The sequence below is a fragment of the Alnus glutinosa genome, chromosome 5, assembly GCF_958979055.1.
Source record: "Alnus glutinosa chromosome 5, dhAlnGlut1.1, whole genome shotgun sequence".
Classification (NCBI taxonomy): domain Eukaryota; kingdom Viridiplantae; phylum Streptophyta; class Magnoliopsida; order Fagales; family Betulaceae; genus Alnus; species Alnus glutinosa.
In genome coordinates this window covers 395,380-404,652 of record NC_084890.1, presented here as the reverse complement: position 1 = coordinate 404,652, position 9,273 = coordinate 395,380, and the positions used below count along the sequence as shown (strand labels likewise).

At 31.5% G+C, this 9,273-nt stretch overlaps 2 non-coding genes across 2 annotated transcripts; both read left to right on the top strand.

Annotated features, from left to right (window-relative positions):
- The first annotated feature begins 3,030 nt into the window (after positions 1-3,030).
- Positions 3,031-3,113, top strand: LOC133869997 (small nucleolar RNA U83). The gene has a single exon (XR_009900618.1). It is a non-coding gene; the product is annotated as a small nucleolar RNA U83 (small nucleolar RNA).
- Positions 3,114-3,186: 73 nt separating this feature from the next.
- LOC133869986 (small nucleolar RNA snR60/Z15/Z230/Z193/J17) lies at positions 3,187-3,277 on the top strand. The gene has a single exon (XR_009900610.1). It is a non-coding gene; the product is annotated as a small nucleolar RNA snR60/Z15/Z230/Z193/J17 (small nucleolar RNA).
- Positions 3,278-9,273: the final 5,996 nt, after the last annotated feature.

Genomic DNA, 9,273 nt, shown 5'->3' with positions numbered 1-9,273 from the left:
ATTTGTTTCATGGTAATGAATGATAGAATGTGCTCTAGAATATGGTCCGGCAATTCGGATATCCGGTCGATTTTGTTCTTCATCTTAAGGTTGATTCGTTTTCTGAAAATTAAAGAAGCTTTTACGGTCAAACCGAAAATGATTTTCGTTGACTGTTATTTTCGCCCCAACCAAACACCGAAAATGCCGAAATCATTTTCCAGAAATCATTTTACGCCGAAACAAACAGAACATTAAGGTTGAAAACTTCCTCCAAGTCAGCTGAAACGTCCTAGTACCACAATTTAATTAGCACAATCATTTTTTTTTTCTTTTAAGAAAAACTATCAGTATATATATATATTACAAGTTTTAATTATGTCTGGAAAAGAAAAAGAAAAATTCTAAAAACCAGACAATTAAGAAACAGGGCACGAGTATAAATTGGGAGCAGAAAACACATGTTATTTTTTATTTGGAATTAAATAAATGAGAAATGATAGAGGTACCAAATTTTTTTACCAAAAGATAGGTACCAAATGATGTGGAGCTTATTCATTGGTACTTGTAGCATTTCTTTTTATTAATTGTTTTGATCATCTCCAATGAATAAGTTCCACATCATTTGGTACCCATCTTTTGGTAAAAAAATTTGGTACACCTAGCATTTCTCTAAATAAATTGATAGGAAGAGCAACCTTGAGTGTACGTACCACGTTTGGCAGTTGAACTTCGTTTCTTAACAAAAGCTTGCAATTGTCGGGCGTTCGACCACGTACAAAGCTCACAGCAGACACGAAGACGACGGCAACACAGTAGAAGTAGTAAAGTGATGTATATATAAGCCTGCTTTTTTAACCCAATTCTCTTGGGAATCCCTAAACATATGCGAAATAGGAGTCCTATAAGTAAACCGTTTAATTAAATAAAAAAAAAAAAAAAAAAAAGAAAAAAAAAAAGAAAGAAAGAAGAAGAAGAAGAAGAAATATTTTCTTTACTCATCACTATTAAGCCTGACATGTTTGCCATTGGCAGAAATTCGTCCTCAAGTTCTCAACCCATCAATTTAAGTCTAATCGGGTGGACCACATTTCATAAAATAGAGGTCATTATTTATTAGTTTAAATTTTTTTTCTTTCTTTTTTCTTTTTTTATGTGCACATTAAAAAAAAAAAAAAAAAAAACCATCAATTTAGTCATTTAGAATCTAACTACTAACCAGTTGGCATCGACCGTTGGCACTTGGCCCAATTTACTCGAGAAATGTTTCTTTTTATGTGCTGACGTTTATAAAAAAGCGCTTTATATATATAAATATATAAACGCTTTAGATGGTGTTGCACAAGTATGATTAATAATCAACTACAAAACCTATGTGCTTACTTCAATGTAATTTCAATAATAGTCTATTCTAGAATTAAATTTAAATATAACAGTATTATTATGTTATTGTTTGTAAATTGAACATGAAAACGCACTTTTGTGTTAATGCTATTTATGGTGCTTTTAGTATTGTGTAGGGATATAATTGAGTTGAGTTTGAAGATTTTAAGATTGGCTCGTTTATGAGTCGAGTCTAAATAGTCGAGCTCGAATTCGAGCCGAGCTATAAATTGCATGTTCAAGCTAAACTCGTTTAATACTCGGGCGAGTTTGAGCACGAGCTCGAATTCGTTGAAAATGACATTCGAGCCGAGCCGAATTACTCAACAAGCTCGGCTCAACTAGGCTTGATGTAGACTATTAAATTTTTTAATAAGTGATCAAAGTAGAATTCAAATCCAAGTTTATGAACAATCTCTATTCATTTATTAATAACATAAATATATAATATGTAACTATATAAGGTATATTATAAAATATAGTACATAACTATAATTTATAAGTAACAAATTAACAATATGTTATTATATATAACTAGAGAGTATAAACTATGATATATGTATAATGTGAACAAATAATAAGTCTACTATATTCTATATAACTAAGTAACTATAATATAAGTATAATTAGGGTTGGCAATTTTTGACACGACCCGCGAACCCGACACGAACACGACACGGGAAAATAGGGTTAGGGTTTACTGTAATCGGGTTCGGGTCATAATCGGGTCAACCCGATTATGACCCGATTATAATCGTGTCTGGCGGGTCAACCCGCGGGTTGACCCGCCAGACACGAATGTGACCCGATTATGATTTTTTTTTTTTTAAAAAAAAAAAAAAAACTAGACTAACGACTAACGAGTAACGGTAGGTAACGGGTAACCCGGCTAACCCGACTAACCCGGCTAACCCGACTAACCCGACTAACCCGACTAACCCGACTAACCCGGCTAACCCGACTAACCCGAAAGTGAAAAAATTAAAAATCTCAAAATGACAAAAAATCAAAAATCAGATGATATTCTCATTATTCTGATTTCTGATTTCTGAAGATTGAACCCTAGCCGGCCCGCACTCCGCCCGCCCGCCCACCCACCGGCCACCGCACTCCGAACGCCCTCCCACCGGCCACCGCACTCCGCACGCCCGCCCACCGGCCACCGGCCCACCGCACTCCGCACGCCCGACCGGCGCGACAGATCGAAAAAGTATGCTCTAATCTCTATCAGTTTATCTTGTCTCAATTGATTTTTATATTTGAAATTTTGAAGAGCTTGGGATAGATTATTAGAAGAAATTGCAGCATGTATTATTATTATGCTAGCAACAACGCAAACCCATCTGAAAGCTTTGGATCTGTTTGGTTTTTGTGGGTATGATTTTGATTTGCATATTGGGTCGGCCGATGATTGAATACATATTTTTAAGACAAGCATATGTCTGAATCTATATATGTTGATCAATCTAATCTTCTCTCTGAGGCCTTTGTTTGTTTAAGTTTTCTATTTTTAAGTAACTTTACAGGCTGATTGTTTGCTGAGAAAATTGAGGAAAAGGGAATTAATGCAGATATGTAAAAGCTTTGCTGATTTCTTGGTTTGTTTAACTTTTTTTTTTGTTCTTTATATGCAATCAAGTGAATCTAATTGTTGTAAGATTCAACTGCTGCCGATGATGAAACAAACGGTGTTTGCGCAATGTATGACAGTTCGTGATTACAGTCAACACTACTGCCTTCCTTCTGAGGCCTTCAATTTGTTTATGCTGTGATTAAATATTTTATTTTTTTCAAACTCAAGTCAATTAACATATTTTTAGTCATATGGGTCGTGTGATGATCAGTAATGCATAGTTCAGATGATACTCTGTGATTATCACATTTGCAAGTCTTTCGCTCCTATCTGATGACCCATGATTCATTCTTTATGGTCTTTCTCCAGTCTAAACTTTTTATTTGCAAGTCTCCAACCAAAATTTGATTAACTTTTTTATCTAATGTCTTTGAAACCGTTGCTGTGTGCTTTGGAAAGTAATTGTGTTCATGTTATACCCGTTATCATATATAATGTATGAAGAAACCATTATTTGAATTGCTTGGCCTTTTTTTAGTTCCATCAATTCTTCCCTGTTGAAAAGAAAATTGAAAGAAAAAAAATATCAAACAAAATAAAAAGGTTAGCAATTTATCTTGTTAAGTGGCAAAATTAGCAAACAAAAATAGAATACATATGCATCTCATATCGAGAGCCCAATGTATGCAATTATAAAGGTTTATTACAAATAAATGCTTAAATCTGTTAGCTAACAACTAATTGAATCTGTTGTTGCCTATGGTTGCTTAATTAGGATGACAAAAGTCTTTCTCTAATCAACTTTCTTTAAGATTCTATGATAGATTTCAGTATTTACAATGTTTTTGTCAAAGTTATTTGCTACATTTTTCCTAGTACGAGATTTTGTACTATTTACAAAGTTATAAGATTTACAAATTTACCTTGGTATTTGATGATATTTTTGGCAGGTTTCATTGTTTCAAGTCTCTTTGTACTTCTTTCGATCGCTAGCTTATAGACGGTCATCTATTGTATGACTTGTGTCCAATCATGAATCAAGATCAAGAGCAGCCTGAGCAGGTAAAATTATTATCCTTTTAAGTTTCAAGTTGTCTTTGTGAGCTACATTTTATATACTATCTAATTTGGATGAAGAACTAATTTACTAATAATGATATTTGCAGATGAGTAATGAAGTACTTGGTGATGATGATATTGTTGGAGACTTTGAAGATGATGTGATTGAATTGACTACGAGAGAAGAAGAAAACGACTCTGTTTGTGTGGAGAAGGAGAAAGGGAAAAATTTGAAAAAAGGCCATAAGCGTAGAAAGACTTCAGCCGTTTGGGATCATTTTGATGCCATTCATGGTAAGGAGGGTGAGAAATTAAAGGCAAAATGCAAGTTGTGTGGTGCTGTGTACTTGGCTCCAAGTACTTATGGAACTGGAAATTTGAAGCGCCACTTAGAAAATTGTCCGAGGAGAAGCACTCGTGATGTTGGGCAGATGCTCTTATCTAAAAGTCAGGGATCTCTGTCTGTAAGTAACTCTAAATTTTGTCCCAAAAAATTTAGAGAACTGTTGGTTGCTTTGGTTATTAAGCATGATTTGCCTTTTCGATTTGTTGAGTATGATGGTTGGAGAGAGATGATAAAATACTTGCATCCTGATGCACCTCTTATCTCTAGGAATACCCTTAAGGCTGATTTGAAAAGTTTGCATATGAGGGAGAAGCAAAAAGTTAAAGTTATGTTGAATGGTTGTCCTGGTAGGATTTGTTTAACATCTGATTTGTGGACTTCTTTGACTACTGATGGATATATGTGTCTCACAGCACATTTTATTGACAAGAATTGGGTTTTAACTAAAAGGGTGTTAAACTTTTCATTCATGCCCCCACCACATAATGGTATATCTTTGTGTGAAAAGACGTATAATTTGCTAGAAGAGTGGGGGATTGAGACCAAGGTTTTCAGCATAACATTGGATAATGCTTCTTCTAATGATGTTTGTGTTGGTTTATTAAGAAATCAATTGAACATAAAGAAAGCCCTTGTTTGTGAAGGCGGGTTTTTTCACATTCGTTGTTGTGCACACATTCTTAATTTGATAGTTCAAGATGGTTTGAAAGAGATTAATAGTGCACTTCAAAAGATCCGTGACAGTGTGAAGTATGTTAGAGGATCACAAATTAGAAAACAAAATTTCCTTTTGGCTGTGAATAAAATGTCATTGGATAGTAGAAAGGGGCTAAAACAAGATGTGCCAACCAGATGGAATTCTACATATCTTATGCTTGAGACTGCTATTCATTATCGGAGTGCTTTTAGTTATTTAGAGATGATTGATTCAAACTATCAGCATTGCCCTACTGCACCTGAGTGGGAACAAGCTACTCATATATGTAGTTTTTTGGCTCCTTTTTACCATGCTACATGTGAGTTTTCTGGTACCAAGTATCCCACAGCCAATCTCTACTTTCCTGTGATCTTTGATATTTATGTAACTTTGAAGGAAGAAGTTGAGAGCGAAGATGAATATAAGAGATTAATGTCAGCACAAATGCTCTCTAAATTTGAGAAATATTGGTCAGAATTTAGTGTAGTATTGGCTATTGCAGTTGCGTTGGATCCTCGTTACAAGCTTGAACTTGTAAATTTCTGTTATACGAGGCTTTATGGAGCTAATAATTGTAGAGAGTATTGTCATGTTCGTGACAAAATGATCTATCTTTTTTTGGAGTACGGTGGTTCCTCATCTACATCTTCAAGCGCCATATCTCTTGATACAAGAAATGTTAATTCCCAAGCATCCCAACCACAAGTCAAGGCTGTCAAGCGGACTTCCGCAACGATGAAGGTAAAATTATATGTTTATGTTGTGATTTATGTGTTATTGTTAGTAACTTAGAATATAATATATATACTTTTAACTCCTTAGTAAATTATGTTCACGTTATCTTTTTTATTGTAGGCGTTTATTAATTCTGGCGGGAATGCTCATGCAAATAAGAGTCAATTAGAAGTTTATTTCGATGAACCCAGACTGATAATTGCTGAGGGTGGAGATTTTGACATTCTTTCCTATTGGAAAGGAAATGAATGTCGTTATCCTATTGTAGCTGCAATGGCTCGTGATATTTTGAGCATTCCTATTTCCACGGTTGCTTCAGAATCTACATTTAGTGTTGGTGGACGTGTAATTGATCAATATAGGAGTTTGCTCAAACCTGATATTGTTGAGGCACTGATATGCACTCGGGATTGGTTATTTGAAGAGGAAGGTAATATTTGTTATTTGTATATTTATTTTTTTCATTAACTTATATTATTATTTTTTATTACACTAATTCCTCTTATCTTTTGATGTAGAATTGACAAAAATGAATGTTGAAGAGCTTGAAGAAGATATTTTGACTTTGAATCTCAATTCCAATGATGTTTTGGTTCCAAGTTCATCAGGAACAGCTTCTATTAATATTCCTTGACATTGGCTTATATGTGGATGCGTTTTCTTTAATTATGGGTTTTGTTTTGCCCTTACGAACTGAAACTGAATTATGTAACTTATGTCTTGCCCTTAATAGTTAATAGTTGTAAAAATTTTAGTTATGTTTAGTTAACTTAAGTTTAACTTGAGAGGAATGGCTTAGCATTTTTCTTTTTGTATTCCTCTTAAATTTTAACAGAATATAGATAATTAAATATTAAATATTTGATAAAGAAGCTTAAATGTGGTTGATGAACTTGGTGGGGATATAACCGATTATTAACTCAGAATTGGCCCCCCTAGTTGGTAGATTCACTACCTAATATTAGTAAAAGAAAATGCAATTAAGTAGAGTAGGTTTCAAATTTTTTTTCATTTTTTGGTAGTTGGTCACTTTCACAAGGCATGCAGATATTTGGTAAGATAAATAAATATGACAACTTATGCGTTATATTTTATTTTTGTATAAACCATATACTACAATTCTCGTAATATTTTAACACTATGGGTTGCTTAAAAAAATTGATTAATTTGTTGGACAATTGAAGTAATGGAAATAATGTTGATTTAATTTGCACTTACCAAGAGCCAATGTAATTGTCAAAAATTACTGCAATTTAACCAACAAGATGAATTTACTGCAATTAAATATGCTAACTATTTAATATTGTTATATTGTTATATACTAACTATTAATAACTTAATATGTTAATTTAACATACTAAATATTGTTATCAAAGTATTATAATTAATATGTAATACTATATATATTATACTATGTTTACTATTTACTAATATATTATACTATGTTTCAATGAGTGATCACAGCAGAATTCAAGCCCAAGTTTATGAACAACCTCTATACATTTATTAATAACATAAATATATAATATGTAAGTATATAAGGCATATTATAAAATATATTACATAACTATAGTTTATAAGTAACAAATTAATAATATGTTATTATATATAACTACAAAGTATAAACAATGGTATATGTATAATGTGAACAAATAGTAAGTCTAATATATTCTATATAACTAAGTAACTATAATATAAGTATAATATATAACTATTGTTAACCATGTGTGATGTGATATATGTGTTTATATATATATGCTAACTATTTAATTTAATATTGTTATATTGTTATATACTAACTATTAATAACTTAATATGTTAATTTAACATACTAAATATTGTTATCAAAGTATTATAATTAATATGTAATACTATATATATTATACTATGTTTACTATTTACTAATATATTATACTATGTTTCAATGAGTGATCACAGCAGAATTCAAGCCCAAGTTTATGAACAACCTCTATGCGTTTATTAATAACATAAATATATAATATGTAAGTATATAAGGCATATTATAAAATATATTACATAACTATAGTTTATAAGTAACAAATTAATAATATGTTATTATATATAACTACAAAGTATAAACAATGGTATATGTATAATGTGAACAAATAGTAAGTCTAATATATTCTATATAACTAAGTAACTATAATATAAGTATAATATATACTAACTATTAATAACTTAATATGTTAATTTAACATACTAAATATTGTTATCAAAGTATTATAATTAATATGTAATACTATATATATTATACTATGTTTACTATTTACAAATTTACTAACATCCTCTCATATTTGTAGAATATAATCAATATATAGATAAACCGAAATAGATAAAATATTTGTAGAATTACTATAATATATATTATATAGGACCCTAAGTAACAAAGTGTAAAATTGTAAATAATAAAAACATATTATTAGGAATTCAAGTGGTTTTTCATTTTTCTTAAATTTTCGATACATTAGTTAATTTAGTTCTAATCTATTCGGTTTAATACTTTAATTTTGCTTAAGTTAAATATTAGGAATTCTCGTGTCGGGTCGTGTCGGGTCATTTCGGGTCGTGTCGGGTCGTGTCGGGTAAACGGGTGACACGGTTAATATTCGGGTTAGTCGGGTCGTGTTCGGGTCACCCGATTATTAATCGGGTCGTGTTCGGGTTGCGTGTCACAACCCGATTAATAATCGGGTCGGGTTCGGGTTGACACGTTAAAATAATCGGGTCAGTCGGGTTGACCCGAACCCGACCCGATTGCACGAATTGCCCACCCTAAGTATAATATATAGCTATTGTTAATCATGTCTAATGTGATATATGTATTTATATATATATACTTATATGCTAACTATTTAATATTGTTATATACTAACTATTAATAACTTAATATGTTAATTTAACATACTAAATATTGTTATCAAAGTATTATAATTAATATGTAATACTATATATATATATATATATATATATATATATATATTATACTATTTTTACTATTTTTACTAATATATATGTAAGATATGAACGAGCTAATAAGTCGGACTAACGAGCTGAACGAGCGATTCGATCGAGCTTTAAACGAGCTGAGCTCACGAGCCTCTATTGAGATTTGTCGAGCGAGTTGGGTATGTATCACTTACTAATCGAACGGATTTTTACAGTAACGATCGAGTTTCTACAGTATCGAGCTCGAGTTCAGATCGGACTAAACCGAGCGGGTTGTCAAATGGACTAGTTTATTTACATCCCTACTGACTATTGCATATAAAAAATGTGATTTTCAATATAAAAAAAAATCACATTTAATGAATTGTTTAGAATTATAGTTTTAGAAAATTACAATTTTGCAATTTTATATTGTGTATAATATGTGCTTTTTTAAAAATGTATAATTTTAAAACGTAAATTATAATTTTATAGGTCAAATTATAATTTTCCTCAACATTTAACTACATTTTTAAAAATCACATTTTTTAATTA